Source organism: Mustela lutreola, chromosome 5 (assembly GCF_030435805.1).
Source record: "Mustela lutreola isolate mMusLut2 chromosome 5, mMusLut2.pri, whole genome shotgun sequence".
NCBI classification, from domain to species: Eukaryota; Metazoa; Chordata; class Mammalia; order Carnivora; family Mustelidae; genus Mustela; species Mustela lutreola.
In genome coordinates, this window is record NC_081294.1 from 96,491,651 (window position 1) to 96,519,650 (window position 28,000).

The 28,000-nt window shown below is 38.9% G+C and overlaps 2 long non-coding RNA genes across 4 annotated transcripts in view; one reads left to right on the forward strand and one right to left on the reverse strand.

The window, feature by feature from the left end:
- The window catches only part of LOC131832306 (uncharacterized), a 70,209-nt gene that overhangs the window by 23,380 nt on the left and 18,829 nt on the right, over positions 1-28,000 (reverse strand). Inside the window, exons 4-5 of one of the 3 annotated variants that reach the window (XR_009353986.1) lie at positions 8,873-9,050; positions 34-3,345 (exon numbers count right to left, since the gene is read on the reverse strand). This is a non-coding gene — a long non-coding RNA (uncharacterized LOC131832306). Of the gene's footprint in view, positions 1-33; positions 3,346-8,872; positions 9,051-19,430; positions 19,514-28,000 lie in introns of those variants that run through there. The other 2 variants (XR_009353987.1, XR_009353988.1) reach the window with 2 other exon arrangements.
- Positions 520-27,960, forward strand: LOC131832307 (uncharacterized). The gene is made up of 4 exons (XR_009353989.1): positions 520-585; positions 7,475-7,526; positions 16,168-16,278; positions 27,359-27,960. It is a non-coding gene; the product is annotated as an uncharacterized LOC131832307 (long non-coding RNA).

The following is a 28,000-nucleotide window of genomic DNA, read 5'->3' on the forward strand; positions in this document are numbered from 1 at the left end:
AAAGAAAAATATATATCTATATATATTAGATAAACTAGTTTAAAAAACGTTAAAAAGGAAAAGGGTAAAAGTTAAATAAAATTTTAGCAAAAGAAGAGAAAAAAAATGAAAAAGACAAAAATTACCTTAACTGGAAGTCTAAAAACTCACAGGGAGAAAGCCATGAGTTCCATGCTTTGCTTTCTCCTCCTCTGGAATTCTGCTGCTCTCCTTGGTATTGAACCTGCACTCCTTGGTAGGTGAACTTGGTCTTGGCTGGATTTCTTGTTGATCTTCTGGGGGAGGGGTCTGGTGTAGTGATCCTCAATTGTCTTTGCCCCAGGCGGAATTGCACCGCCCTTACCAGGGGCCCCGGGCTGAGTAATCCGCTCAGGATTGCTTTCAGGAGCTTTTGTTCCCTGAGTGCTTTCTGTAGAGTTCCAGAGGATGGGAATACAAATGGCGGCCTCCTGGTCTCCGGCCCGGAGGAGCCGAGAGCCCGGGGTCCCACTGCTCAGTGAGCCCTCAGAGAACAGCACCCAGTAACTCCTGTCTGCCTGACCTCCGGCCGTGCTCCGAGCTCACCAAGCCTGTGGCCTGTTCAAGGTAACCCCGAGCTGCGAGCTCACTGTCGGCTCTGTCTCTGTAGCCAGCTTTCTCGTTCCAATACCCGCAAGCTCTGTGACACTCAGACACCCCCAATCCTTCTGTGACCCTGCGGGACCTGAGGCCACGGTGACCCCACGTGGGCTTCACCCCGGTTTAGCCTCTGGAGCGATGACCCTCAGCGGAACAGACTTTTAAAAGTCCCGGTTTTGTACTCCGTTGCTCCGCCGCTTGCCGGGAGCCGGCCCCTCCCCCCAGGGTCTATCTTCCTGTCGCTTTGGATTCACTTCTCCACCAGTCCTACCTATCAGAAAGTGGTTGTTTTTCTGTTTCTAGAATTGCTGTTGTTCTTCTCTTCAATCTGCCGATGGATTTGCAGGTGTTTGCAATCTTTAGATAAGCTATCTAGCTGATCTCCTGCTAGCTGAAGTATTCTCAGCCTGCTACTTCTCTGCCATCTTTACTCCTCCCTAGTTATGGGTCAGTTTTGATTGAGCTCTTTCTTCTCATATTTACCTTCCTATTTTGTACCTGGTAATTTCTTATTGAATGTTAAGGATTGTGAGCTTTACCTTTACCTTTGTGTAGGTGTTGGATATTTTAGTATTTTTATAAATATTCTTGCATTTTACTCTGGGATACAGTAAGCTATTTGGAAACCTTTTGATCTGTTCAGGTCTGTCTTTTAAGATTTGTCATGTAGTACCAAGCCATGTTTAGTTTAGAGGTAATTATTCTCTACTACTGAGACAAGACCTTTGTTACTACTTTCCTAGTACCATGGGGACTTGCAAAGATTTCCCCTCTAGCTGTTGAGAATAGCAGTTCCCGACTCTATGTGAGCCATGAGTACCATTCTCTCTAATCCTTGTGGGTGATTCTTTTCCTAGTCTCCATTACTTTTATCACACAGGTGCGCTGATTAATGTTCTGCTGAACTTGAAGGTAGAGACTGTGCCATTCTCTGGAGTTTGCTTTCTGTGTGACTCTTTCTTCTCCCTAGTCTGTTTTACGAACTCCAGCTGCATTGGTATCCCTAGGCATTCAGCTCTGTCTCTTCAACTCAGGGATTCTGCTGGACCATCTGTGGTTTTTCCTCTCTGCTTTGTTATCAGGAAACTTTCTCAAGGTAGTAAACTGAAGCAACCAGAAGTCTCACTTCTTTGTTTCCCATATCCTGGGGTTCCTGTCCTTGGTTATCTAATATACTGTAGCTTGGAAACCAATGCTTCTTCATATATATTGTCTACTTTATTTGTGTGAGGCCAGAGGGAAAACCTTGTCCCCAAAAGGACATTTTTAAGTGGAAAAATGGAAGTCTTAACATAGTATTTAATCAAGACTTAGCTCCATTTTCCAGATACAAAAATTAAGGCTCAGAGGGAGTAGATAACTTAATATCACAAATCTGGTAAGAGTTGTAGCCAGGATTTAGAGTCAGCTTATCTGAACTCAGAGGCTTTGGGTTTCTTTTCTGATTTACATTATCTTAATGCTTGGATATTTAAAATCTAGGCATGATATAGAAATCGTAATGAAGACTTAACTGCAACATATTTTTAACCAGAGAACCTCATACTGTAACCACAGCAGCTAACAGAGCATTTACTGTAGACCTTTGGGTGACTTTTCAATACTGAATCCCCTGCAGAGGTTCACGACTTTAATTTTCATATGTATTACTCTACAATGCATGATACCCTTTCCTAACTGACCTTTTAAAAATAAATAATCCACTATGCCTGTATAAAGATCATTGTTCTGTCATATCATTTCACACTTCTCTTTGCCTTCCAAATGTACAAAGAGTGAATGTGACCAGAGGAAATTGACCATCTGCAACATAACACACGGCTCCTTTTTCTACAGTGACTGGGAGATCATAGCTCTTACTCCAGATTTCAGAGAAAACAATGCTTCCATGCAGACCTCCAGAATCATGTGCACAAGCATATTTGTTGCAAATAATCTTGGCCCCTTAGCCTCTGCCAGCAAAGGCAAAAGTGAAGTTTCACCAAAGAAGTCACCTCTTTCTAACCCTCGGGTTTTATTGTTTTACAGAAATTTATGAAAGTTCATATTTTCCCTGAAAATCCTAGCATTGTTTTTAACTCACGTTTTTATAAGTTTGGACACCATTAGACGTCTTTCTCATAGATATGTTATATAACATATATAACCTGTTAATTACATAGCTGAATTAAAAGAAGTGAGTTCACTCACTCACTGATTGAGTGAACCAGTGGCCTTTCTCCTTTTGATTGTTCTACTCAGTAGGCTTTAGTATCTTTGAGCAATGAGCAAGACTTAGGAGAAGTACAAGTAGGGAACATGCGAGTGTAGAGATGGTATAGAACTAACAGAGCTATGAACTGTCAACATATTTATGAGGTTACTGGAGATGTTGCCTCTTCTTAAAAGGCAGCTTTGAAGGTATTCCTTATTTATACGAAAATAACTGAATATGTATTGTGAGCTACTTAGAGGAGAAATTGAAACTCAGTTCGGAAAATAACTGAATTAGTCTTCTTTCTTGCTATGTGACTTCTCAAACATCTTAATTTTTATATAAAAGGGTTTTGGAGGCTTGCTGTTTGGGGAACCTGCCTTTAAATCTATTTAATCTCATTGACAAGCTGAGAAATTTCTTCTTAGTTCGATTTCTTTGTGTGTTCTTTTATTTTATACATTGTCATCAGTTTGAAAGACACTGTGCTGTTCTTGGATGCACTGATCAGAAAGATTCATTTAAATAGTTTCCTAGAAAAGAAATACATGTACCTATTAGACTTGCAGGCACAGAGGTGATAAATAACTCAGCTGGAATTCACTGGAGTAGATCCAATGGCTCCCATGAACACTAGGATTCGTCTGTTAGAGCAATGGCCTGCTGCATATGACTTGGGATAGTTCTGTGTGCTGAATTAATTCCAGGGACTTGAATACATAGGTCAACAAACCACAGAAGCTCTTCTGGGTCTAAAAATAATCATCATATCTTTCATTTGCATATGGTATTATAAATTTGGAAAGCAAGCCCACATTCCTAAAGGAGTTTAGAATCCAGCCAGGGAAACAAAAGGCAAATATATAGAGCATTTAAGTGTAAACTGTATGATGTGGATTATATTAGCAAGGAGATATTAGAAGAAACATCTGTTTTGCCTAGAGTAGTTGAAGAAAGCTTTATGTAGGAGACAAAAGTTGCTAGGTAAACAGAGAGGTAGGGAGAGAAGTTCTTACAAATGATGAAAAACAGCACAGGCAAAAACAGTTGGAAATACAAGTAGAATACATGAAAGAAAGAGAGCCCTGGAAAATAAAGGTGCTATCAGATGATGAATAGTCTGGAAGTCCAAATAGAAGAATTTATAACTTAATGCCAAAGATAACAGGATGTCATTGCAGATTTTTGAGTATATGACAACTATAAGTACACCTTCCTGAAGATTAGCCTGGCCTGATGTGCAAGGTAGGTGAGGGAGAAGATGGAACAAGAGAGACCAGCTTGAGCCTAATGGGGTTGCTCAAGTTAGGAGGACTCTATTGGGTATCTGAGAAAGGACAGAAGAGATGGAAAAGAATAGTCAGTGTTCTGAAGGAAGAAATAAGGAAGCTTGAAGGTCTCACCTTTCTGTGCTCTCTGTCACTGCAATGGGAGATTTCAGACAGAGAGTGGAGGACAGAAGTGTGGACCTCCCCAGTTCTCACACTGCCTTACAGTGATGTTCGGCTACTCTACCTCTTTGAATGTCAGCTCTGTGATGAACTGAACTTTCTTTAAGAGGGGATAGAGTATTGTATGGTCTTTAAACACTTGAGGCTTAGAACAGTGTCCCCCCCCCCATTCTGAGAATAGAATGAATGTGTTAAAAGGTAAGAATCTAGAAACAATAATGGCAAAATGAAAGAAAAAGAAATTTACAGGAAGGAAAGGAAGGGAATTGGGAGTCAGGAACTATAAAGGAAAAGAGAAAAAAAGAGAGGACAACAAGTAGACTGCCCAGCTCCTGAGGGTTTGAATTGCCTTGGCTAAGATCCCATCCCCAAGTAACATCTCTGGTCTACCAGAAGAATGATAGATTTCTAAAGCTTAGAAACCTCCCCTCTCCTTTTGATTCTTGAGAAAACTAATGCTGAAAGAAGTCAAGTAGCTTACTCAAAATGAGATGGCTAATGAAACAGACAGGATGAGAACACTGGTCTATAACTCCTGCTTCATGTCTGCATTCCAGCCTCACACTTCCTTTCCTGGAAAGGATTTAAAGATTTATCCCACTGTGTTAAGGCTTTCCCACTTTACACAACTACTTCTGGGTCACCCAATTAGGCTGTCTTGTTCCATCTGTCTTCCAGCTGTGAAGGATCCAGGACATATCAACTATGTAAGAAAAAGTGCATAATGAGAGAAAAATATTTTTAAGGAATGAAGAAAAAAGAATGAGAAATAAGAAAGTAAAAAGAAAAGCATTTGTTGTTAAAAAACAACAACATTGACACTCTCATATTTTCTGGTTTTGAAACTTATTACAAAGCTACAGGAATCAAAACAGTGTGGTACTGGTACAAAGACAGACATATAGATCAATGGACTAGAACAGAGAGACCAGAAATAAACCCCCCTCTACCTGGTCACATGATGTTGGTTTGACAAGAGTGTTAAGACCATTGAATAGGGTAAGTATAGTCTCTTCTTCAACAAAGCTTTAGGGAAATTGGATATCCACATGCAAAAGAGTGAAGTTGTACCTTATCTTATACCATATAGAAAAATCAACTCAAAATGGATCAAAGACCTACATGTAAGACCAAAATAAAAAACTCTTAGAAGAAAACATAAGGTAAAGCTTAATAATATTGGATTTGGCAAGGATTTCTTGGATATGACATCAAAAGCACAAGCAACAAAAGAAAAAAAGGACAAATTGGACTACATTAAAATTAAAACCTTCTGTGCATCAAAGGACATAATTAACAGCAAAAAAGCAACCTAGAGACTGCGAAATATTTGCAAATCATGAAAATGATAAAAAGTTAATACCCAGATTATAGAAAGAACTCCTTAACAACAACAACAACAACAACACCTGATTAGAAAATGATCAAAGGAGTTGAATAGGCGTTTCTGTGAGGACTTATGTCTAGTAAACACATGCAAAGATATTTATGACTAATCGTAAGAGAAATGCAAGTCAAAACAACCATGAGATACCACCTCATACTTACTGGCTTTTATATATAAAAACAAAAACAAATTAAAAAAAAAAAAAGAAAGAAAATAACATGCATTGTTGAGGATGTGGAGAAATTAGAACTCTGTGCAGCACTAGTAGGACTGTAAAGTGGGGCAGCTGCTATGATAAATAAATTAATTAAAAATTGAATTACCACATGATACAGCAATTCTGCTTCCGGTATATATCCAAAATAATTAAAAGCAGGGTCTTGAAGATAAATGTGTCCACCTATGTTCTTAGTAGTACTATTCACTACAGGCAAGAGGCAGAAGCACCTGAAGTGCCCATTGACAGATAAGTGGATAAACAAAATGTGGCATATATTAACAATGGAGTATTATTCAGCATTAAAAAGTAAGAAAATTTGGCACCTGCTACAACATGGGTAAACCTTGAGGACATTGTGCTAAGTGAACAATAAGCCAATTACAGAAAGAGAAATACTGCCTCATTCCACTTGTACAAAGTACCTAGTGTAGTCAGAGTCATAGAAAGAGAACATAGAATAGTAGTTTCCAGGGGCTGGAAAGTGGGGAAATTGTGAAGTTGTTATTTAATGGGTATATTTTAGTTTTGCAAGATAAAGAAATTCTGGAAATTGGTTGTACAAAGATGTGAATATACTTACCACTTCTGAACTGTTCAATTAGAAATGCTAAGATGGTAAACTCTGTTATGAGTTTTATGACAATTAAAAGTAAAAATAAGAAAAAAACATTGAATTCTATCATCTATTCATATCTTTTGCACCCTACTCCAGAGATGTTTATATAATTAATGTACTTGAGAAAATTTAAATTAACACATTTATTTGATACAAACATAGATTTAACCTATTCACAAGTAGACAAACATATGGCTCATTTGCATACAGATATAAACAACTACCTCATTTTTATATTATTTTCCAAATTATTTTTAATTAAAATATTTAAATTGGTTTTAAGGTAAAAAGTTTAAATATGTATGCAGGAATAATGGGATTTCAATAATCATTACTAACTCACATATATTATTATTTAAATATAAATATACTTTTAAATTATTTATAATTTATAATTATAATATAAAATATTCTATAATCATTTAAATATAAATATCAAAAAGTACATAAGCACAAGAGTTTAAACAATATGAATATTTTATGAAGTAATGAACTAAAAATAGGATTAAGATTATTTATAGGCAGGAATAGTTACTGAAGAGTTGAAGTAATTTTCTAGATAATTTAGTTAAGAACCACTGCTGTTGAAAATGATTCTTTGGACTGAATAGTCCATATTCTACAGTGATAAAATCCAGTGGATAATTATCTAATTTTCTCTTCTTCTTAACTCTGTAGCTAAATATAGAGTTTAAACTTCTCATGTTAAGCAAATGGATTTGAGTATTGCAGTTTTTTAATTATTCTTATTACAATAAGCAACTTCCTCACCAAAGTTAGAAGATTTATTTCTCTTTCTCTTTCTTTCTCTTTTTTTTTTTTTTTTGTTTTTTTTTTGTTTTTTTTTGTTTTTAAGGGAATATCTTTTCCCCTTTGAATCAGGATTCTTGACTTTTTTTGTCAAATACAATTTGATGGTATATTCTTTTTTATTTTTATTTTATTTTAATTCTAGTACAGTTAACATACAGTGGTATATTCATTTCAGGTGTACAAGAGAGTGATTCTCCAATTCCATATATTACTCAGTGCTCATCATGGTAAGTATACCCTTTAATCTTCTTTACCTATTTTACCCATCCCCCCACCTATCTTCCCTCTGATAACTATCTGTTCTCTATAGTAAGTCTGTTTTTTTGGTTTGTCTTTTTTATTTCCTTTGTTCATTTTTTTATTTCTTAAATTTCACATATGGGTGAAATCATTTATTTGTCTTTCTCTGTCTTACTTGTTTTGCCTAGCATTATACTCTCTAGAGCCATCCATATTATTGCAAATGGCAATATTTTATTCTTTTAATGGCTGAATTATATATATATATATATAGAAAGAAATTGTCATGTATATACATGACAATTTCTTTGTCCATTCATCTATCACTCCATACTTAGGCTGCTTCCATGATTTGGCTATTGTAAATAAACCTGGCAAACGTTTCTTTATAGTCCTTCCTGGTGAATAAGGATTCTGTCATGTGCCAAGGGAAAGGTCACTTTTCTCAAGAGGCTGGGATATAATTCAGCTACTCTATTACCATTGTGTGCATGAAACAGAAGCTGCCCCATAAGATTTCCCCCGTGATCTAGCCGCACCTCATCAGTGGTGTCCTTTCAACTCAAGATATAAAGAAGAAAAGAAAATTTACATTTTCAGGGGTGGTTATTCTCTAGTGCCTCTTGGAAAGAGTATGGAAGGCACTGTATAACATGGTGCTAGCCTTTGCCTATGTGAAAAGTGAACCTGGATTCATTTGCCCAAAATATAGAAGGCATTTGCCAGAGTCACAGTATCACAAAAGGAATAAGGTTTTCATTTTCAAAGAACTTACAGTCTATAGATAAAGGAAGCACAAAAAGATTACACACACACACACTGTCATATATACATATTCTTTAACATATATGATCTCTATATATTTATTTATCATTTCCATATAGACAAACATTACAAATAAAAATTAATATGTATATTCACACACATGTACACACCCACTTTCAAGATGGATATTGTATTATTGTCAACCTTCACAAGTTAATAATTTCATTTAAAATTTGAACAGTGTTCTTTTTTTAAAATATGATAAGATGTGTCTAAATTTATCTGAAAATAAAAAGAAACATTCAAGAAAATTTAAAACTTTTTCAAAAGCATTGAAATTTAAGTGGAGACATGATTGTATTAGGTGCTTAGAATTAAATTTGCATTTTATTTTTTCATTTTATGAAATGAAATGCTTCCCATATTAATGTCAGACACCAAGCCATGGGTCCAGGAAGCTCATAAAACACCGACAGGATAAATGCCAAAGAGCTCCATCTAGGCAGCTCATATTCAAACTGTAGAAAATCAAAGATAGATAGGAAAAATCTCTGAAGAAACACCTTACCTGGGACACCTGGGTGGCTCAGTTGGTTAGGCAGCTGCCTTCGGCTCAGGTCATGATCCCATCATCCTGGGATCGAGTCCCACATCGTGCTCCTTGCTGGGCTGGGAGCCAGCTTCTTCCTCTGCCTCTGCTTGCCATTCTGTCTGCCTGTGCTCGCTCGCTCTCCCTCTCTCTCTCTCTGATAAAAAAAAGAAAAGAAAAGAAAAGAAAAGAAACACCTTACCTATAAAGGAACAAAGAATCTTATCTGATTTCTACTCAGAATCCCTTTAAGCAAGAGTGGAATAAAAATACTTTGTGTTGGGAGGGAAAAAAATCACCAACTTAGAATTCTGTATCCTGAGAAATTACCTTCCAAAGTGAAAAAGAAGTATTTTCTTAGACAAATAAAAATTAAGCCATGTAATGGGAGCTCCTACTCCACACAGCAGGGACTGAAGCTTCCTGTGATAGCTTCTCTTCCTTTTTAAAAAAAAATTTAAAAATTTAATTTAATTAACATTTAGTGTATTACTAGTATCAGGAGTAGAATTTAGTGATTCATCAGTTACGTATAACACCCAGTGCTCATTATATCAAGTGTCCCCCTTAATGCCCCTCACCCTATTACCCCCATCTCCCCACCCATTTCCCCTTCGGCAACTCTCAGTTTGCTCCGTAGAGTTAAGAGTCTCTTATGGTCTGCCTCCATCACTGGCTGTTTTCATCTTTTTTTTTTTTTTTCCTTTCCTTCCCCTATGATCCTGTGTTTTGTTTCAAATTCCACATAGGAGTGAAATCATATGGTATTTTTCTATCTCTGATATTTTTACTTAGCATAACATCCTCTAGTTCCATTCACATTGTTGCAAATAGTAAGATTTCTTTTTTTTTTTTTCCGATGGCTGAGAAATATTCCATTCTACATGTATACTGCATCTCCTTCATTCATCAGTCGATGGACATTTTAGCTCTTTGCATAGTTTGGTTATTGTTGATAATGATGCTGCAATTATTCGGGTGGATGTGCCCCTTCAAATCACTATGTTTGTATCCTTTGGTTAAATACCTGGTAGTGCAGTTGCTTGGTCCTAGGCTTCTCTTCTGCTTATGTCTTCACTAACTCAAGGATAATACAAGTGTACCTAGAATACCTTCCCTGGAAGGGGAAGCAACCCATTTGACTAAAAGTCTCATGAAAGGGAAATGAAATGTTAAATTATGGCAGTATTCAAAGGTTATGGCCACTGAATTTGTTTTATTGTTTAGAGTTGTGTAGTAGAAAGCACACACACAAAATCTCTTTGATATGATGGCTTTTGTCACATTATGATGGAAAGCCCTTATACAGAACCAGGAAATTGTTTGGGGGATCAAATACAACTGCCCTAAGCAGGGCCATGCTTTCTTGCTATTCCCTGTTTACTGATAACCTTAACTGATCTCCTTCCTCCATCTTCTTTAAGTATACAGTGAATAGCACTGTTAGTCTTCCTACTTTCAGCCAAAATCTTCAATCAGCCATGTGCATTTCACTTTGAACAATCAGACAAGGTGTACATTCATTCACAGCAAAAACTAACTGAGCGATCCTCCAGTGCTTATATTGAACCGTAGGACATCATGATTTGTTTCCACTTTACAGGCGAACTCTTGGGGAAAGGACAGAAGTCTTCCCACGGGCCCTTGAAATCACAGCTCAGCGGGGCCTGGTCTTGACAATCAATGCTTAGGTGCCTGTAAGGCAATGAATGCTCTCTCTATGTCAGAACAAATTTCTCTCAAGAAGTTCCGTTTCTGAAAAGGACAAGTGTTGTGGCCCATCAGCACTATTCGCCCTCTGTAGAACTGAATCACTCACAAGAGTTTTCCTGACCAACAGGTCAAGAACCTGACCTTAAGTTTACACTGGAGGGGAAGACAGCATCCCCAAGCACCTTATCTCTGTCTCTAAAGAACTGCAAGGTGAATGTCAGCTGTCTCAAAGCTGTCTCTTTGATAGCTGTGGGCAAAGGGAAAAACTTGCATTCCCCAGTGACCCTCACACTGGTGTTTATAGTCATGGAATCTGGGCTTGCACCCCAGAGGGAGTTTGTTGGAGTTTGCTGGAGTGGTGTTGTTTTATTTGTGTTATTTTGCTTTGCTGTAAATCATGTTCTTTAAGAGAAAAATGTAATCAGTAAGGAAAGGATGGGATTCATCATCATGAGGCTCTAATGAGGATAACGGTAAGAAGGAAGGTGTTGATGACAGCTAACCCTGCCTTGCATTCACAGGATAGCAGGTGTTTGTTCTCTGTGCTTTACATGTTACAGTCAGAAGGGTTCTCAACACACTCATGGGGTAGATGATATTAGCATCTCTAATTCACCAATGAGGAAACTGAAGTAGATAAGTTCACAATACTGAACCGTGGTACTTAGCTAGATGTTATCTATATAAAAATTCGTTTCTCACCCGTATCACATACCAAAATCAAGTCTAAGTCATTTAAGCAGTTAAATGTACAACATGAAAGACATGCGTACAGGTAGAAGAAATTACAAACATATCCAAAGAACTATATTTAAATTCCAAGTGTCTAAAAGCATATATAATAGGAAACAAAATATTTCTCTGAAAACCAAAAATATTCTTAATGATTAATGCCCTCAATACGTATTTTTCTTAAACTTCAATAAGAAAAAAAGCAGTACCCTGAAAGATAAATGGTCAAAGAATAGGAACAGACAATTCACAAAAGAAAAAAAATCAGTGGTACTAGTACTATATGAGAAAGAATAATAATGCTATTATTTAGTTATTACTTTGGGTCAAGAACTGTGCTCAGTACTTTCATTATCTTATTAAGTCTTTAAAGATATTTATTTATTTATTTATTTGGCAGAGAGAGAGAGAGAGAGAGATCACAGGTAGGCAGAGAGGCAGGCAGAGAGAGAGAGAGAGAGAGGAGGAAGCAGGCTCGCCGCCTAGCAGAGAGCCCAATGTGGGGCTCGATCCCAGGATCCCAGGATCATGACTTGAGCTGAAGGCAGAGGCTTTAGCCCATTGAGTCACCCAGGCACCCCATATCTTATTAAATCTTAATACGACTGTGTATCATGCATGTCCAAGATCCCAAAGCCAGTAAATAGTGAGACTGGCTGGGAATTCAAGTCTGACCAACTCCAAACTCATTATTTAGCCATAAAGCTATACTTCCTTCAGTGATGCATGGCAGCAGCTCAGGCCCGTCCACTGGAGTCCACTGATATGTCTCTTCCAGCTGCCTGTTTAGTCATGTCATGTTGATAGCTTGAATATTTGTACTATAGCCACAAATATGCTACAAAAGCAACCCCCCCATAAAATATTTCCCAGCACATGACTTACTGTCTCCCTAAAACAACAAGAACATAGAAACTTTATGAATCATGTTCCAAGACCCGAACATAGGAAGTTTATCAAGGCAAAAGTCATACTGCCAAACTGTTTTCCCAAATGTCAAACTTATTACTCAAAGATGGGAACTAAAATAAGAGTTAGAATACCATTTTTGTCTACAAATTAACAAATATTAAGAGAGAACAATGGTAAATCAAATTGAGATGCCAAAGGCATGTACATTAGTTCAACCTGTCTGGAAAACCATGTGGTACTACGTATCAAGATTCTTTAAGAACTTCCCCTGTTTTAATTTCATAATCTCACTACTGGAAACCTGGAGGAAATGCTCAGTGCTATATACAGTGACCTGTGTGTAAGGGTGTTCATTTCACCACTGCTTAGAGTAAAAACTTGAAAACTATTTAAATAACCAACCAACTACTTACATAACCAAAACGACTTAAATAATCAAGCAGCAGTTCAGCACTGTATGAAACAATCATGTGATGAAATGTAATACAGCTTTAAAAAATGATTTTTAGGGTGCCTGGGCTCAGTGGGTTAAGCCTCTGCCTTCGGCTCAGATCATGGTCTCAGGGTCCTGGGATTGAGGCCCGCTTCGGGCTCTCTGCTTAGCAGGGAGCCTGCTTCCCCCCCTGCCCGCCTGCCTCTCTGCCTACTTGTGATCTTTCTCTCTGTCAAACAAATAAATAAAATCTTTTAAAAAAATGATCTTTAAGTTCCAAAACATTATAAACTATGTACCAAATGATCCATATACTACTCAAAATACATGTTTTCTCTCTATAAACAACATAAACATTATTCACATCATAGGGGTTTTTTTTTTGTACATCAGTAAAGTTTTGCATGTTTCTTCATGGAAGTCCTACATATATTTGATATATGTCTGTGTCTGTATATGTATTGGGTGTACATATTGTGCATATATTACATCTAATGTGACAGTGAGATATTTTTGCATATATATACTGAAATATATTTTCAAAACAATGAACAAATGGAAATATATATCATGCTTACAGAATTGAAAACTGAATGTTATAAAACTATTATTTCTTCACAAGTCAATGTATAAGTTTAATGAAATATAAAAAGAAATCTAAAATGCAATTCCAGTAGGATTTTTAATTTTTGTACTTGATTAAATGATTCTACAGTTTTCATCTGTAAAATTATGTGAGATGATGAATAATTTTCTTATTTAATAGGAGTTTTATTTTCTGGTTTTTATGTAATGAGTGTATATCACTACTACATCAGCAAAATACTTAATAATAACATAATTATAATATAAATGCTTAAGGCATATTAATAAGCACATAATGAAGTTTTTAGAATAGGTATAGTCTTTCCTATATGTGGACCTTGAAATGAAGAACATATAAGAAGAATAAAGCAAGTGCCACAGATCTCAAAGGGAGAGATCTTTTCTATCGGGGACCTGGGGAGTTAGGAAAGTCACTATTATCCGTATCTGAGGTGACCATTTGAAAAACACACTATACTCAGGACTTAAATCTGTTCACTTGAAGTTGAGATGGTGAGTCTTCTGCCCTCTGGGGGTCCCCTGTTATCACTCATTATTTGAAATCATTGGAAACACCCTAAATTCATTGAGGCTTAGCAGCTCCCTCTCTTCCACAAATTATTTTCTAGGTGTCTAGCTTTGTACTTTCTGAGAGAAAGTGCTGCTTTTAGCTTTGAGAGGGTTAAAAATAAAATGCCTAATAATAAATCATGAAAGTGGTTCCAGATCATGACAGCAGTGACAGTGACCTTAGGATTCCTGTCTAGATTAGTTTATTTTCCTCTAGAATAAACACTGAAACCAAATGCAAGTTTTGCAATAAAGGCAACCTTGTGTACAGGAAATAGCATGGAATTTGAAGCCCAAAGACCTGGTTTGAGTCACATCTCCCCCTGAACCTAATGGAATGATGTGAAGTAAGCCAGCAAACTCTACATTTTTTTTTCACATCATTCACTGATTCATTCAATCAACCAGTAAATATTGCTGCCCTACCGTGTACCAAGCACTGTCTTAGCACTAGAAATCAGGAGAGAGAAAAAGCCCATGACTATGTAGATCCTACATTTTAGCTGCAGACACAGGCAACACCAATCAAAATCACCAAATCAAGATTCATAGAACTATAAGATAATTAAAATTCCTTGCAGAAAATTTAGGGTAGGGTGATAGAATGTGTAAGGATGGAAGGGAGTGGATGAGAAGAATTGCTTGATGAGATTGTCAGAGAAAGCCTTTCTAAGGTGGTAATATTCAAGCAAAAACTGTACCCAGGGAGTTGGCCCTGAAGAGTACCTTGAGATAGAAGTACAGTTGCAAAGGTGCAGGGCTGAGGAAGGAACATCAAGAACACTGGTGTAGCTAGAGTGGTCAGCAAAGAGAGAAGGTGGTAGGAGAGGAGGTCAAAGTGACTGACCACCAGAGCAGTCATGAGTATGAACCAGTGTGTGAGGGTGGCCACAGGGCACAATGACCTGCATTATAACGGTTAGGGGATAGCAAGGAAATGGAGTCCTGGTGTCTTTGTCTTTGTCTGTCCTACCTGCTTTGACCAAGGCGTAGAAGTTCTTTGTTGGGACAGAAGGAAATTTGGCAGCTGAGATTTTTCTTTAGAGGCCTTGCCAGCACCAGGCCTTTGGGGCATCAGTAGAGGCTACGGTGTATTTCATACAAGGTGTTCGTTTTCTGTGCAGACCTCATCCGGGTCAGCAGCTGGCCAGGACCAACAGCTGGTCTCTTCATGCAGGAGGCACTACTACCCTTCAGACATGAGATGTCATGTAGAGGAACAAATATCTGAATGCATTAGACTTTGCTAGGAAAGCTTTCATCATGCATGGAATGGTATAAAGAAAATGTCCGTGAGGACAGCTTCATTTCATTTCTAAATTTATGTGATTGTATATGGGCAATGCTTATCATTTAACCTTTATCACGCCCTTTTGATCTGGGCTCAATTACACATCACATATCCGATGTAATCTCCCATCTGCTTAACATTTAGAGAGGTATGATCACTAGAGAATGATGTGGGAAACCAGTTTCAATCATAATCACCCTTTCCCACAGTCTAAAAGGGAGTCAGAGTCACTTGATTTAGCATTTGACAGCATAATGCAGGGCTGTCAGACTTGCCTCTCTTCCCAGACTATCACCTCCTTTCTGCTACTCTGCTATTAGTCTTGACCTTGTTGCTCTTTCTTTTGTCATTGCTACTCTGCCTACCTCTTCCTGCTGTCCCAGCTCACGCTGTACTTTTCTGGGGCCAATTCTCTGCCCAGAAGTGTGGGAAGGGGAGGGAGAGGCTGCTATGCTCAGCCCGCAGGGTACAGCTGTCTCAGTGTCTTGAGGTGGAAATACCTGCCTGTCCACAGGATCCCCAGGCACCGTGGTCTAAGAGCATAGAGTCTTTCCGAAGTCTTGGGCTCGAGAGTGCGTGTGAAGCCTACGCAAGTTCAAGTGGACTTGAAAGCTTTTCAACTATGCTTTCCTGTTGTTAATCTGCACATTCATCTGCACATCTGGCTTGGAAAATCTCAAGCCACAAGATCAGCTCTGTTTAGGGTGACTGGTTTGCCACTGCAATAAAGCCAAGTACAAACATGGAAGAAGAGGCTCTGAGAGGCAGCTCCCTTTTCTACTCGCTTCTCTCTGGACAGTTCTTCATTACGGGGATATGCTGATTTTCAGTCACATAGCTAATGTTCAAAGTGGTACCTCATTAAAGTGGGAGATGAAATGTTAGTCACAATCCCTAGACACTCTGAACGCACACCCTGACTACTAACTGTAACCGAACGTCTGAACGTAAAAGAAAGGCAGCGTCGCCATTAGCCCCTCATCCAGGCAAAACCTTTGGTGAGGAACCAGCAATTAAGACTGCCGATTCATCTTCCAGGTCCCACTAATCTTCCCAGGAAAGAAATGGACAGCTCTCATACTCTGGGCCACTAGGCATTGGTTGCCAATTGGGAACATCATCAGAAAACTTTCTTAAAATGGTCATTGGGTAAGTAATTTGGATATTGCTTTCAGCTACATCTGTTCTTCATACTGAGAGTCAATGTGTTGGTTTCCAAAGGGCTGGCCCTTCAACCTACCATATCTTGTTTTAATCATGAACATAATCAGATTTGTTTGGACTTTGGAAAATTACACTTGCTGAACCCAAAATGTTTTTATGCAGGTAGAATCTGATAAAACAATTTTTAGAGGTAGAATAAAAGTCCCAGAGAAGGGCAGTTTTATAATAAGGCCACATGCTTCCTGGAGGATAGGAGTAGAAGTATAAGAGTCCAGCTTCTAGGCTGTCCGTGTAGACCTCCCCGTGTGCTCACTGATTGATTATGTAAATCCTCCCTCAAGGATTTTGTTTTTTTAATAGCAACAGCTTGTGGCTACTTTCTTCTCTCACTCTTATTCTGCCACCTTGTTATTGTTTTTGTTTTTGTTTTTTTATTTGACAGAGAGAGATCACAAGTAGGCAGAGAGGCAGGCAGAGAGAGAGGAGGAAGCAGGCTCCCTGCTGAGCAGAGAGCCCGATGCGGGGCTCGATCCCAGAACCCTGGGATCATGACCCGAGCCGAAGGCAGAGGCTTAACCCACTGAGCCACCCAGGCGCCCCTTGTTATTGTTTTCCTGCAGTTTCAGTCCCCAGCCCTCCAGTGAGGCCACCAAGAGGCTAAGCTTTGACTTTACAGGAGTAGAGACCTCCAACCCTCATCCTTTTAGCCATTTTCCCTTGTTCCATTCATCCCAACAAATATTTACCAATAGCCAGCTGATTGTAGCAGTGGGACTAACAAAGGTAAATTAGTTTGCCCCTGCTTTAGTGGATCTTAGAGTCTAGCAGGAGAGACAAACGCTTAGGTAATTTTAATAATTTTAGTGTAGCAGGTGAAGTGCTGTGCTAGAAATCCACCGTTTTTGACATGGGAGCACAGAGAATAGATGTCCATAGGTCAGCCCGGAAGTTTAGAGAAGACTTCCTGTGAGAGATTATGACAAAATCAGATCTTGAGGGATAAGCAATACTGAAAGAAGTGGGAAAGGTATAGATAGAGGGATGAGTATAAGCCATGACAGAAAGTCATAAAACAGCATAGGGCCTGCAGGGAATCTCAAATAGTTAATATTAAGTCAAGAAGCAACAAGTAATGAAGTTAGAGAGGTTGATAGGCAGGTGTCAGACACCTGCAGAGCCTTACAGGCCAGGCAGAACCTGAATTCTGTAGGTGATGTATAGTCCTTGAATGTAGTTAAGTGGTGAACCATATGATCAGATTTAAATGTTAGATAATTTTTAAATGCCTTGAGATATGGCTTCCAAGGGGGTAATACTGAGGACTGGGAGATGAGTTATGAGGTTCAGTAATAGAGATGATGTCTAGGCAGGGAGACAGAGGATGAAACTGAGGAATTGTGGACATGGTGATTGATTAATTGATTCGGTGTTGGGGAGTTAAGAAGGAAGGATAACTTGAAAGCAACTTGGGTTTCTATCCCTAGCAGGATAGATAATAGAGCTCTCAATTGGATTAGGCCCTATAAATGAATGAGCGTGTTTGGAGGTACATTTGCCCTATAAGAGGCAATGGAATGCAAAGCACCCAAGCTACCAATTCATGGAGACTATATCCAATCGTGATTTGCAAGTCCGGTGTTAGAGATTTCAAGGGTAGGATTTTTAAGGCACAGAAGCAGTTCTCCCTAGGAGTTTGCTAAGCTTTCTAAAAAGAAAAAAGCAAAGTGAAAATATGCAGAGACAAATCTCTGATTTGGAGACGTTGTGTGTGCTGTTCTCCCCATGGCTCCCCACTCGCCCCCCTCTACCCCTTGACCTCCTTTAGTCACCATGTCATCAGAGATGGGTTTCCTGTATGTTCCAAGTTCCATTGACAGTACTATGAGAATTTATTCTTAAAACACCCCTCTACCAGGTTGTCAGGGTGGCTCAGTCGGTTTAAGTGCCCAGCTCCTGGTTTCAGCTCAGGTTGTGATCTCAGGGTCATGAGATTGAGTCCCAAGTCAGGTTCCACCCTCAACGGGGAGTCAGCTTGAGGATTCTCTCTCCCTCTTCCTTTACCCCTACCACCGCTCATGCTCTCTGTCTGTCTCTCTCTCTCTAAAATAAATATATCTCTAAGGGAAAAAAAACCACCCCTCTCCCATTTCGAATTTTCCCCATATGGTGTCATGGAAAACTGGTCAGAATGTAATTTCCTTTCCACCTTGTTGTAACATCCATTATTTTAAATCTTTCTGTGGTTCTGTCATTAACAATATATATAGTTATATACATATATATATATATATATATATAGAGAGAGAGAGAGAGAACTAGAGAGAGAGTGAGAACTAGAACTCACAAAATTTTGATGCTACAGTGAAAAGCAGTTGCATTTGCTTGTTTACAAAGAAAGCTCACTAGCGATAACCTTCTGTCCCTTTTGGCTTCTCTTTCTTCATAACTTCAGTTTTTCTTTGAAGATTAGGTAATTCTGTTTGAAACACCAGAAAAGCATGCTTGACTAAGAAGTGTTAAGGTTTATTGCCAAAGGTGTGATTAGGCAGGTGGATGAACTACAGTAGTTTGATTTAAATCAAACTGCCCTTTGGACAAGCACTAGGGAATGAAAATACAATATGAGCCATAAGACATAATCCTCAATTTCCAGTAGTCACTATAAAAAGTAAAAAGAAAGAGGAATTAATTTTAAGAGTATGTTTTATTTAACCCAATATATCCTAAATGTCATCATTTCTACATTTAATCAGTACATATATATTAATAAGGCTGTTTTTTCATGCAAAATGTTCAGAATCTGGTGTGTGTTTTCCACTTCCAGTAAATCTCAATTCAGATACTAAGTTTTCATCAGAAATCTGTGATCTGTACTTAGACTTCATAAAATTAAATTTGAAAAAGCATATTCATGTACCCACATGATTCCAAACATACTTACAATCTCCTAATTGTACTCTGTGTTTTAAGTGTTCATGGCCACCTGTGGCTGCTGTGTGGGAGAGAGCACACAGTAGACCTTTTACCCTTCTTCTCATCCCAGCATTCAGGGTGCTGTACATGAACTTAAGGTAACTGAATATTTCTGGAAGATATTTATGTAAGTTTGCAAATCACTTAAGCCTTTGAGATCTCACCTGGTAGCTCTGGATAACAGAGCTCTCAGAATGGCACTGTTAGGCTCCTGAGGATCTTTACAGGAAGGAGTAAAGGTCAGGAGCTGGTGAAATAGAATATAAAAGCATTGGATCAAGACAGGATCTGGTAAGTGTTCTGTAAAATAAATTTGTGTCCATTTTAAAACATTAATTGTATTAGGAAATTTTTTTTGTAATTTGAAAGTTGCCTTGAAAGGAAGTTTCAGACTTTAGAGTAGGTTTTCTGTTACTGCTTGTCTGGTGGGTTGGTCAGTTGCTTGTTTTGCCTTGGGTCCAAATATATGATATTAGAAATTTCACCATTTACTCTTTGTACTAAAAAAAAAAAAGAAAAAAGAAAAAGAAAAATTGCTCCAGTGTGAGCCTAGTTACCCCCCAGAAAGTAAGAATTCTTAGTGTGGTGAATCCAGCCTAAGATTCAAGCTCATTACCTCCCTACCAATGCAACACACACACACACACACACACACACACACGTATATTCACATATACACTTAAGGACATGTGTGGCTTCAGAGTAGAAAGCTTCCCTAACAAAGGACAGTAGAAGTGTTGGAACCACATGGAAAGCTACATCAAACCTTAGCAGTCAGAAGGCTTGTTTCTTTGCTATCAGATATTTTTTCGTTCTGGCAGGGGTGGAGGAGTGAGAGGTAGAGAAGCACAGAGTCCTTCCTTCCTTCTCCCTCTTACTCCATGGACTTCAGTGGGATGAGCATGGCAAGAGTCTGGCCTGGACAACCTCTCTGCAGTGTGATCCCACTTGTGGGGTCTGCAGTGGAAAGGAAGGAAGAGGGAGATGATGGGCGGGATAATTCCAGGCTCCTCCAGGAACCTCCTGGTCCAACCTTCTTCCTCTTCCATCTTTTCTGCTCCAGGTTCTCCTTTTGGTGATTATGTAGCAGACCTCTTGCCTTAGGAGTCTTCTGACACATTCCAGGAAACACAGGCCATTCATTTGTTTGATTTTTTGAGATGTTTTAGACTTACTCCAGTCTGCTGTCTTCTGTCTTATACCTGCTCCTCTAACTCATCATTTTCTATTTATTTATCTTTTTAAGTTTGAGCTCGCATTTCATTTAACCTTAATGTTTAGACAGAAAACTCTCACAACATTTCATCTTTTTGTCTGAGGTTTTCCCGGCTTTCAACATCAGTCAATTAAACTTAGTAACATTTATGAAACACCTGCTCTGTGCTAGGGACCTTGTTGGGTGCTTTGGTGTCAAACATACAATCAAACAACAGTCAGATGGAGGGGAAGCAAACTAGAAAATGCTAGACTTTCTTTCATGCACAAAAAATCAGGGTGGTGTGAACACTTAAACCAGATATTCCTAGGGGACAAATTGGTAACAGAATATGCATAAATTTTTCTTTGCTCTCAAAGGTTGCTCTGGTGATCTGGTTATTTGCATTCTGATCCTGTGACATACTAACTGAATATTTTATGAGGCCAAAGCAAAAAATGAACAGAAATCACAAAAATACCTTACCAGCTCTTTGCCGTAGATCTCTGACCACTTTATCCTATAGTAACAACTTGGATCAAGGCTTCATTTTTTAGCGTTTTATTAAATAAATTCACTAAGTTATCTTTACCCCATTAGAAACATGGCCCCTAAGATTTACTATATCTTACTCATAGAGAATTGTTTTTCCTTTAAATACCTACAAACATGGGGCGCCTGGGTGGCTCAGTGGGTTAAGCCGCTGCCTTCGGCTCAGGTCACCATCTCAGGGTCCTGGGATGGAGTCCCGCATTGGGCTCTCTGCTCAGCAGGGAGCCTGCTTCCTCCTCTCTCTCTCTCTGCCTGCCTCTCTGCCTACTTGTGATCTCTCTCTGTCAAATAAATAAATAAAATCTTTTAAAAAATAATAAAATAAATAAATACCTACAAACAACCAGGGTGGGGGGAAAACAAAACCCACTGAAAATGTAATAATAAACAGGATTTCACATTAAATTGGAGATTGTTTGGGATGTGTAGGCTGGGAAGGGGTAGTGGCAGGCTGGAGGTGGAGGAGGGATAGGAGAGAAGATGAAAGAGGTGAGGCGCTTTCCTGGCTGCAGAACCAAACCTGAGAGAAGAAACAAGAGTCCAAGAGGGGTCTCCATCCATTTAACCAAACCTCATGCCATCATCCCTGCCACTTGTCTCTAAATTTCCCTCTCTAAAATATCCCTGTCTTCTTCTGGTGTGAGACTTCAGTGAGAAGGTTATTTTTACCCTCTTCATTTTATCCTCCGTGAGTGACTCAAAGAAGAGTTGTCAGTGATTTGAAAGGGACACACGCTCCATGACCATGTAAGTGGCTTCTGGGCACCTAACCCACAATGCTTTCCTGATAAGAAGTTATCAGTGGTAGCTAGCAAGGCAATCAAAAAAGTCAAATAAAAGGAAGAAAGTGTTGGAGGCAGTTTGGGGACTGGAAATGACTTCTGAGAAGTAAAGGTATGAAAAAGAAGGGAAGTTTTGGTGATGGGGAACAGACATAGATCGGATTTTACCAGGACATGGTTTGCCACTGAGTGAAACGTAAAGCCAATGAGAAATAAAGGATGTACTAGAGAACCGTGATGGTCTGTGGTGCCCTTAAAGGTGACATCCATTCCAAAATAGGGAGCCCAGGTCCTAGCGAGGGTTTTCCCGAGCTGTGTCCTCCTGGAAAATTACTTAGCCCTCTGAACGTCAGTCTCTCCATCCATAAAATAAGAACATCAGCTGATCATCTTTTAGGTTTCCTCAACTCTAGATATCTCTTCTTACTTTTTACGTTGCTAAAAACCTTAAGAGGAATGGTTAGAAAACTGTTTGCTAAAATTTAAAGGCTTGCATTTTCACCAATGATCCTGTCTATGGTAGAGGAGGGCAAAAGGGAGGGGAATCTGTATTGCATTTGCTTGCTGATACAAGAAACATGATGGGAAATATTGGCCATTTACCTCTCGCAGTCTTTAAAAAGAGTAACAGTATTGCCCTATGTTTCTAGTCCTATGTTAACTCCAAAAATTCTTTGTCTTATTTGATATATATAATAATTAGGAGAAATGGGCAGGAAATTGCAAATCAGTTACTTCGTTTGATATTTATGGCAATTAGGAGGAATGGGCAGAAAAGTTCCTATATTTACCAGTGACATTGAACTCAGAGAGTTCAAATAATTTTTTCAGGGCTGGCTATTGACAAGGGCTGGAATTAGATTTCAGGTCTCCAGAACCCTGGAGCTGGGTACTTGCCTGGACTTTTTGCATAATCTTTTCAGAAGTGACCAGAAACACGGGGGTGCTACCTGAGTTGCCACAACCCTAAATGATGTCGAAAGAAGGACTCAGCTTCTCAGATCAAACTACACTTTTCTTTGGTCAATTTGTAACTGTTTCTTAGCCAGGAGCCTCCCAACTAGGGTGCAGACAACCTAGGCACCCATAAATGATAATTAGGGTGCAGATGGGGAAATAGTAAGAAGAATTCTATTACATTTATTTTGTGTCATTCTTATAATTAATTTTAGTATGTTTCATAAGGTATTTATTAGCACAAAGCATCCTCCTAAATAGCACCTAATAGGACTGATAAATGGGGCTCTATGTTTTACTGATTAAATCCATGATCAAAATGTTTGGAAACTAGGTTTTAAAAAATGGAAGGAAGGATGTAGAAAAGGAAGGAAGCCATATGGCCTTTCTTAGGGGTCGCTGTTTTTCTCATTCCTTATGATGCCCCGGGGCAGAGAGTAGAAAGGGGTATGGAAAGGAGCAGGTTCAATCAGAACCTTGAAGAAAATCCAGAAAAGTAGACTAACAAATGGAACTGCTCTGGCCGAACTGGGGCAGCTGGTCACATGCTCCCCACCAGCACAAAGGTCTCTGTTTCTCTCTCACACACTGCAGCCCTTTGTCCATCAGAATCCACAATTCCGTTCAGCTGTTCTTACTGCACTTCCCTCCTGTCTTTCTAGTCTATTAGGCAGTAACTGTAAAGCATAACTTCACCAGCCTTTAAAAGAAAAAGTTGAAAGGGAGAAAAATATGTCCAGATCAATGAACCTACAGGTCCTTTCTCATGAGAAAATAAAGTCTAACCTACCCAGAGAAGATGACTTGGGAATTTTTATATTATTCATCACTTACAAAGTAGCTGCCAACTGATTTTTTTTGTTTTCTCCAAAACTCCTCACACTATGCTGGGAAGTGTAGAAAATAAGAAAGGACTCCTCTGAGGAGGAAGAAGATTGTTGACTTTCACCTTTGGGCTCCAGGAAGTCAGTGTACCCAGGATTATTGAATTATTATTAATATTATTATTCAAAGATTTATTTATTTGAGAGAGAGAGAGAGTGTGAGAGGAAGAGCACAAGCAGGGGTAGCTGCAGAGGGGTAGGTAGAAGCAGAATCCCTGCTGAGCAGAAAGCCCAACATGGGGCTTGATCCCAGGTACCGAGATCATGACCTGAGCCAAAGGGAGCTGAGCCACCTAGGTACCCCAAATTATTATTAACCTGGGAGATAAAAGGAATGGTGCATTATGTTAAATAAATAAATGAGCTTTTTTACTATAATGCGAAGCAAGAGATCATCTCTTAGGGCCCATATTTGAGACCGTTTCAAGGAAAAAGAGCCATAGAAGAAATAAATGGTGCCTTTACATGTTAAAAAAAAAAAAAAAATAGAGCAGCAAAGGAGCCCACCTGAGGATTAAGATCACAAGTGTGCCCATGTCACAAAGCTGCTTTCTGTTCCCTTAATTGTCTGTAGACACTTAAGATACCAGATCGTTGTTACCGTATTTTCTCGCCAGCAGGGACCACAGACATTGCCTCACGACAGCTTAGCAGGTATGACAGGCTTGCAGGGAAGGAATCTGGAGGTTTCTGAGTATGAGCTTTCTGTGTTTAAAGTGTGTAGCCCTTACTCTGAGGGGCTGGGGGAGGCAGAGTCTTTCATTTCTTGTTCTGTTTCTGTCCCTCAATTCCTTGGGCAGACTCAATTTCATTTTATAGAGAAAATCCACTAATGAGAGAATTGTGAGGACATTCACTCCTCATCCGCCGTGTTCTTTATGCTGCACATAGTACTGTAGTCACTGTGTGCCTGCGGTAGTCTAAGTGCTGCCGAGATTAAAATGAAGAAAACATGACCCCTCAGATGGGATGCAGTCTGATTAAAGAGATAACACAGCTACTCAAATTAGCAATATAAAACCACATATGAACCAAGACACAAATAAGCGGTAATTTCAATAAGTACTATTACGTTCCTTGAGGACAAGAGAAGGCGCCCTCATCTTGCAAATAAATAAAGGAACAAATGGAGTCCTCACAGCTGCGCTCTGATATCCTCTCCTGCTGTCCTTTGTTCTGGCCGCCATCTTTGGCTCCAGGGCCTGGACCCCACTGGCACAGAAATGAGAAGAGTGGGCTAGAGTTCGCAGCTTAAGAGTGTGAAGCAGTGGCTTCTGTGTCTCTCTTCCCAGCTTACAGCATGCAACAGAGCATTCATTAGTGCACCCTACCGAATCACAGAGGGAGGGACTGAGGGCTCAGGGAACAGTGACAAACACAGAAGCTGGTGAAATGCATTGGCAAAGGGAACCAAATACTGACTGTCACAAAGGATCATTAGTTTAGTGTCTGTTATTTAAATAAAAATAAGGTCAGTTAGCAAACAACCTGTGCCTAAGCTGAGTACGACTAATGCTGTTTTTCTTCCGTAGTGAAATCAACTGTCTTAATTAGAGTGGTGTAGAATTAACTATTTAGAATCATTCTCTTCCAAGTTCTTCCGGTAGGGACATTTGAAAGAACTAACTCAAACAGTCCCTGTGGTGGCCATACATTCCAACTAAAATATCAAATGCATAGTGTAAAAAAAACCCATTTTTTCCTATTCTTAGAATTCATATGTATATGATCTTTCAGAAGTGTAAAGGTTTTATACAGAAAAAACTAAAAACGCCAAAGCTTTTTAAACTCTACACTATCTGAAAATCTGAGACACGGGAGGATTATTCCTACCATGCCGTGGATTTTTAAATTACTGTTGCGTAAATCAACAAGAATTCTGAGAACTTGAAAAATAGTGAGAAGTAGTCAAGGGATTGTTGTTATGTTATATTGTTTGGCTCTGATTGTATTCATTCCTGAGAGTTCATTATTACCTCCCCCACTTTTTTCTTTTTGCTGGATTCAACTATAGATTGCTTTTTTGTTCTTTTTAAATGTTTATCTTCAAATTCTTAGTTCAAAAACTTAACTATAAAATGTCATCAGAGGGCACCTGGGTAGCTCAGTTGGTGAAGTGACTGCCTTTGGTTCAGGTCATGTTCCTAGAGTCCCAGGATCTAGTCCTGTATTGGGAATCCCTGCTCAGCAGGGAGTCTGCTTCTCCCCCTGATCCTCCCCCCTCGTGTGCTCTCTCATTCTCTCTCTCTTAAATAAAATCTTTAAAAAACAAATAAAATAAGAAAATAAAATATCATCAGTCTGAATTTATTAAATATCTTTACCCTTCTCCAAAATCAAGCAAGAAACTTGTCTACTAAACAACTTCTATTTTCTCAATTTTCCTTACTGTTTTATCATTAGTAGCAGTTACCAAAATCTTTTTAACAGTCAACAGTTAACTATATTAACTGTTCCAGTCCATATAGCTCTGTGACAAATTTCTCTAAAACTTAGTGGCATAAAGAACCAAATGTGAGTATTATGCTCACAGATGTTCTGGATCAGGAATTGGAGCAGGGCAAATTAGAGACAGTGTGTCATTGTTTCACACTTTTTAAGGCCTCCTTTGGAATCTGGCTGTTGGATGGGGGCCTCAGTTTCTCTCTGTTTTCCTTTCCATGTGGCTTCTTGGTATAGGCTATTTTGGGCTTCCCCATATCATGGTAGCTGGATTCCCAGGGCAAGTCCCCAAGAAAGAAACAACCCTGCAGAAGCCCTATCATACCTCAGAAGTCACACAGTGCCCCTTCTCTTTTTCCCTCCTCATTAAGGTGGCCACAAGATCTCCTCAGGTTCAAGGGCAGGAACATAGACTCAGTCTCTTGGTGGAGGCATGGCAAGGTTCTCCAACAGCAAGGACGGTTGCAGCAGGCAACTAAGTGTTGCCGTGACCATGCTTGTCAGATGCAATCTGTCACACTAACATATTGTGAGAATTTACACAGGTGTCCTTATTCTTTACATTTCATGTCTTTATTTTGGGCTTCTTTTTGTGTGTATGATGCACATCGATTAGTGGTTTATCAGAACACCTATGATATTTGCTCAAATGTTTTATACTTTATATCTTACTCTTGAAGCAGAGATTCACTGATTATAAAATTTACATCGGCAGTTATTTTTATTAGTGCTTTGAAAATATCCTATTGCTTTTTTTCCCCTTTATAGTATTTTTTATTGTGGTAAAATACACTTAACGTAAAATATAATGTGTTCACTGTGTTTAAGTGTACAGTTCACTGGTATTAAGTACATTCATATTGTTGTGTGACCATCACCACCATCCAGCTCCAGAATACGAAACTGTACCCATTAAATAATAACTTCCTATTACCTCTCTGGCAGCCCCTGACAATCACCATTCTACTTTCTGTCTTTATGATTTTAACTACTAGAGGTATTTGTTCTTTTTTCACTGGCTTATTTCACTTAGCGTAATGTCCTCAAGATTCATCCATGTTGTAGCATGTATCAGAATTTCCTTCCTTTTTAAGACTAATATTCCATTGTATGTGTTTAGCGCATTGTGTTTATCCATTGATGGATGCTTGGATTATATCCACATTTTCAATATTGTAAATAATGCTGCTATGAACATAGATGTAGAAATATCTCTTTGAGACCCTGCTTTCAATATTTTTAAAATTATATTTATTTTTAATTTTGGGGTTTTTTTTTAGACAGAGAAAGAGAGAGCACTGTGAGCGTATGGGGGCAGGAAGGAGCAGAAGAAGAGGCAGAGAATCTCAAGGAGACGCCCTGTTCTGTGTGGAGCCCAGTATAGGACAGGCCTCTATCCCACAACCCTGAGATCATGACCTGAGCCAAAATCAAGAGTCGGTCACTTAACTGACCGAGCCACCCAAACGCCCCATCAATTTTCTGAATATAACTTAGAAGTAGAATTGCTAGACCATATGGCACATTTTTTTCAGGAACTGACATACTCTTTTCTACAGAGGCTATACCAGTTACATCCCCACACAGTGGGAACACTCCCCCTGGAAATTGGCAAGCCTTTCACAGACTCCAGGTTTCCAAAATAGTTGAATATATGTATTCTGCCAGCACTGTTGGTCTCTATATGGAAAGAAAGACTTATCCTGCTTCTGAATCCACAGTCTTCCTGGAATCCATATATCCCATTGCTTTTTAACATCTATTGTTGCTGATAGAAATCCACTTTTATTCTGATTGTCATCTATCTTCTTGATCTGGTAATTTATACTTTTTTTCCTTTTTATACTTGACATTAAATATCAAGTCAATTTCTGGGTCTGGATTTTTGTGGCTCATTTATTTATTTATCTCAGTTCTGTGTG